This window comes from Papio anubis, chromosome 6 (genome assembly GCF_008728515.1).
Source record: "Papio anubis isolate 15944 chromosome 6, Panubis1.0, whole genome shotgun sequence".
Lineage (NCBI taxonomy): Eukaryota > Metazoa > Chordata > Mammalia > Primates > Cercopithecidae > Papio > Papio anubis.
Window position 1 is genome coordinate 19,825,995 of NC_044981.1, and position 6,000 is coordinate 19,831,994.

The following is a 6,000-nucleotide window of genomic DNA, read 5'->3' on the forward strand; positions in this document are numbered from 1 at the left end:
ATGAGGGGTTACTTCAAAATAATTTGTAACATAGACATTGTATTTTTAAAGTTTGTCTATTTCATGAAATTTGTCTTTCAGCATGGTAAGGTATAGTAGAAACTTTATACTTAAAAGAATAAGATGTTGCAGAAAGGAAAGATGGCCAAAAACTAAAGGTTCATATGAATTTGAAGCTTTTCTCTGTCCAGATTCCCCACATTGACTGAATCAGTTGGGGGTCTTGCTGACTCAGGACTCTGCTAAACTGTCTTGCTTATCACAAGGGTGACTATCAGCCACACAAATATAAAGCTGTAACCCTCTATCCTTGGCAAGGAAGTAAAAGCCAAATAGATTTTTAGCTTAACAGACAATGCAAACTGATAGTTTATTCTTGACATATTGAGAAAGATATAAAGGTCATTTTTTGGTATTGTCAGAATAAATCAGTGATATTTTAAAAGGTACTCACGTCCAGATGATGGTAATTAATTACATGAGATAGATGTGGTGTTTCTCTCTCAAAATAAATAAATGAGAGGAATGAAGAAAAGGAGAGAGAACAAAGAAATGCATATGATTGAAAGCAACAGGGTAGTAAGAGGTTTGGGTGGTATAGAGAGGAAAGAAAACTGGGTAGATACCCTCTCTTCCAGCCAATAACTCTATGGGTTGACTATCTAACCCACTTTAAGGCCTACTACGCTTGTAAGTTTGTGTGCCTGTTTTTTTTTTTTTTTTTTGAGACAGTCTTGCTTCCTCGCCCAGGTTGGAGCGCAGTGACGCGATCTCGGCTCACTGCAAGCTCCGCCTCCCAGGTTCACTCCATTCTCCTGCCTCAGCCTCCCGAGGAGCTGGTACTACAGGCACCCACCACCACGCCCGGCTAATATTTTGTATTTTTAGTAGACAGGGTTTCACTATGTTAGCCAGGATGGTCTTGATCTCCTGACCTCGTGATCCACCCACCTCGGCCTCCCAAAGTGCTGAGATTACGCCGGGCATTTAGGTGCCTTTTCTAACTTTCTTAACAACTTCAACAAATCAATTATTATGCATATATTTTAGAAATGAGGATGCTGGGGGGTCAGATTGTTTGCTAACTGATCCAACGTCATCTACCTAGTAGGAAGCAAACCCAGGGGTCAAATGTAGATCTATTTGATTCCACAAACCTTGGAACCTTCTATACTACCTCTCAGAATTTCCCTGTCAAAACTTTTCCAGAATGATTTTGGATTAAAACTTTTGATTGGTTAATTCATAGTAATAGGAGCTACCAAAAATCCAATTCATTGTTGAAACTAATTGAACCTTATCAATTATTTCAACTTTTTTTGTATCTCTAATCTTTGCTATCTTTTGTGATCCTAAAAAAGGTTTTCTTATTTATGCCAAATTCTTTATGCTATACTATGATACAAACAAAGTCAATCTGCAATTTATTGCACTGGTCCCATTATGCTACATCTGCACCCAGAATGTTGAGAGCAACGCTCAAAAATCTAATTTTCTGTATATGTTATTTGTGACCCATATAGTGTTTTAATTCTGAATATTTCTTTTGGTTAATTATTATTGCTTCCAGTTCTCTGTGGAAAGTTTTCATCTTGACTCTTAATTTCTTAAAATATCAGTGGTGGCCATTTTAAAGTCTGTGTCTGAAAACACCGTTATCTGGATCCCACTGTAGGTCTGTTTCTTGTGCCTGTTTTTCTTTTGTTTTTGGGTTACATCCTGTCTCATTGTTTGCCTGGTTGTTTTCTTTTCTTTTCTTTTTTGAGATGGAGTCTCACTCTGTCACCCAGGCTGGAGTGCAGTTTTGTGACCTCTGGCTCACTGCAACCTTCGCCTCCTAGGTTCAAGTGATTCTCCTTCCTCGGCCTCCTGAGTAGCTGGGATTGCACGCATGTGCCACCACACCCGGCTAATTTTTGTATTTTTAGTAGAGACAGGGTTTCACCATGTTGGCCAGGCTGGTCTCAAACTCCTGACCTCAGGTGATCTGGCCACCTTGGCCTCCCAAAGTGCTAGGATTACAGGTGTGAACCACCATGCCCAGCCTGCTTGGTTGTTTGCTATTGCCAGATATTGCATGTGGAAATTGTCACAAGACTCTGTATGATGCTTTGTTCCTCTAGATAAAATGTACACATGCTTTTGGCAAGCAGCTAGGTTAGACACACTAGTAACCTCAAAACACTTTAATCCAATCAGCAATGGGAGATCATCTGAGGTTGAGTTTCAGTTCCTGTTAGATTTGATATAGTTCCAGTTCAGTATTATCCTTAGGTGTAACTCCTCTGGATCCATATTGCCTGCCTGAGATATTTACCATGATCCCTACTCTTTAACAAACATTGACCTCCCATTTTTGGTCCCCCAGCCTCATGAGTCTGTCCAGCTCTCTGTTTCCAACCTTTAAGCCACAGCTTTCAAAATCAGCAATCACCTTTAAGAGAAAAGTGAACCCAAATACCAGGTTTACCTCCATGGACTTTCATCTTCTCCCTGCTCTTGACTGCATAATTCTTCACTGTTTTGTTGGCTCTGCAAAAATTTCAGATTTTATTATTTTTTGATATTTAGTTCAACTTTTCTAGCCGAACTATGAGATATTTGGTTTCTCATAAAAAATTAGGAGCTATGGCAAACTGATCCCGTGTTCCTGCTTCTCAGCCATCTGTTGAATCAGAGTAAGGGCTGCCACTTAGAGATGGGTCAGGCAGCATCCAGTTCACAAGCATAGTTTGTTTCAATATCTTAGTTTCTTATACCAGAAACTTGACAAGTGGCAGAATGCCTAAAACTAAGAGTAAGAAACATCTAAATACCTAAAACTAAGATGTAAGAAACATCTTAGTTTCTTACACTTTTATTCATTTCTGCCACTTGTCTGGTCCTTTTAGGCATTTGCTTTTGTGCCCTCTGGTTCAAGTGAATAATTACAAACTAGGCAACAGGGATCCAAATAAAATATCCCAAGCTCTTTTCCCACAATATTATTTAGCACCCAGCAGCAACACTGTTCTGCTTAGTCCCATTGATAAACCCTCAGAACTAAAGAAATGTTTGTTCATATACTTCTGTTCACTTACTTGAAGTAAATCTCAGAACATTGTTTTTATAGTATATTCTACACCAAATTTGGATTCATACACATTTCTCTTTTTAACCCACAAACTTGGATTATCTACAACATAACCAAGCAATTCTAATCTATATCAATTATTTAAAGACTTACAATTTCTTCTTTAATTGAATCATATCCTTGTTTCCTCAACTGAACTAACTAAATGATTGTGCATGGAATTTTGCAAAAATTCATTTGAATAATAGTGATTGTTAAGTTTTCAGGGGAAAGGTTAACTTTCTCATACATTCTATCCATGACTGGCAAATATTCATTCCATTTCTCACTCATCAAATATTTGAGCAGACGCCCTGTACCAGGCAGGCAGTGTCCTGAATGCTGAAGATACCAAGATGAATGAGACACAAGCCCTGACCTAGAGAAGCTCACTGTGGTAGGGCGACAGGCATGAAAAACAGTCCTTACAACACTCTGTGATAAATATTATAATTGAGTTATGAACCAAGAGCTATGGAAGTAAATGACTAGGTATGTCTGAGGAGTGAAAAAAAAAACAAGAAAAAGACTTCTCAGAGCAAGTGCCATTTCAACCCGCTCTTCAAAGGATAATCTAAGTGCTGGTCAAGTACAGAAGAGGAAGGGGGTTTTTGTGTCTCCTTACCTGAACCTTGCTACCCCAAAAGCTCCCGCCGGTAACCCTGCCTCACATTTTTAACTCTAGCAATCCATTATCTATACTGATCTTTTTTTTTTTTAAATTATTTTATTTTGAGATGGAGTTTCGCTCTTGTTGCCCAGGCTGGAGTGCAGTGGTGCCATCTCGGCTCACTGCAACCTCCGCCTCCCGGGTTCAAACAATTCAACTGCCTCAGCCTCCCGAGTACCTGGGATTACAGGTGCCCACCACCGTGCCCAGCTAATTTTTTGTATTTTTAGTAGAGACGGGGTTTCACCATGCTGGCTAGGATGGTCTTCAACTCCTGACCTCAGGTGATCCACTCGCCTCGGCCTTCCAAAAGTACTGGGATTACAGGCGTGAGTCACCGTGCCTGGCCTATACTGATCTTTCCAAATTATAAATATTATCACTGATTTCCCATCCTTTTCACAATGAATTCAGACCCCTTGGCTGGCATCCAAGGCCTTTGTCATTCTAAGCCCCAACTCAACATCCAGCTCCGAGGCAGGGTATGTGCTGCAGGTGGAATGGAACTTAAAAGACCATAGTACCACATGTCTCCATGTCTTTTGCATGAGTTTCCTCTGCCTCGTGGATGTCTTCTAAGCCCCTTTCCATAGCACTTTATGAATGCCTGTATTAGCACCTATCCACTGTATAGTAAACCTAGTTATCTTATCTGGGTCCATCCAAAAGACCACTGCGTCCATAGAGCTTGGCCCATTACTTAACACAAAACTGTTTCTCAATGTATATTTGGGGTCAATTAATGAATTAAAGAAACACTGCAGCAGTAATTAATACGGCTAAATTCGAGGGTAAAGGGAGAACCTGGAACGCGATGAGATGTATAAGGTACCACTACGTATGAAGATAACAATATCCTAGGTTATATACATACTTTTATTAAGATGCTGCTGCTAAATCTCTTAGAAATACTGTTCTTCACTTGTGTCCAAGAGTGTATCATAGTCAACAGATTTTTCAGTATCATTTGGTTTTAAAAAATATCCTTCCTGGATCATAATAATAAAGGAAAATTTGAGAAACCCTGACAGTGGCACCAGAAACACACACACACACACATACATATGTGTATGTATGTGTTTATATATTGTATGTATGTGTGTATGTGTGTATATATTATGTAAAGTAAAATATAAGTATAGCTGCATCTTTGAAGTCAGGGTTTTTCTAAGGCTTTTGTCTGTGCTATTTCTATTTATTCTTCCTGATTGCAGATCTCAGTTGTTATCCGTTGGGTCTGAGATCTTTATAGGTCTAACTCGGGTCCTAATTTTCCTCAAAAGTTGGAGTTCTAAATGTAATTTGGTACCCAGATTGTACTCTGGAATGGAAAAAGCACATTAGTGGAAAAACTGGTGAAATCCAAATGAAGTTTGTAGCGTAGTTGATAGTAATATAACTAAGTTCTTGATAATCGCAAATGTGCCATAGTTATGGAAGATGGAAGCATCTGGGAAAACTGGATAAAGAGTGTATAGAAACTATCTGGATCTATCTTTGCAACTTTTCTGTATACCTAAAATTATTCAAAATAAAAATTTTATTTTTAAAAAAATTGAGGAACATTAAGAATTATGTTCAGAGCATTGTATCACCTACAGAGAAATCAAATTCACTCAAAGACTGACCCATGACGTATTACTACAACCTGATAAATCTTAGGCACCTCATACTGCAGGGAATCAATGACTTCCTTTACAAATGTTCTTCTGTGCTGTTCTTTGCCTTCCAGATTTTCTGGATTTTAGATTTGTATGTATATTCTAAGGAAAATTCCCATGTATCTTTTTTTTAGTGCATATTGTTTTCACCTAGAACTGGTATTCCCAGGGTCCCTCATTAAGATATAAAAGCCACTGGGAAGTAATCTGTATTCTTTGAATAATAATGCTAAACAAGAACAGCTAATTATAAAAAATAAAAAACATTTACCATAGAAATTCTTTGGTGGTATATTTCTTTTTCAGTTTTAGTATCACTGACTTTAAATATCAGATAATTGGCTGGGCACGGTGGCTCACACTTGTAATCCCAGCACTTTGGGAGGCCAAGGCGGGCAGATCACCTGAGGTCATGAGTTCAAGACCAGCCCGGCCAATTTCGGGAAACCCCATCTCTACTAAAAATATGAAAATCAGCCAGGTGTGGTGGCACACGTCTGTAATCCCAGCTACTTGGGAGGCTGAGGCAGGAGAATTCCTTGAACCCGCAAGGCAGA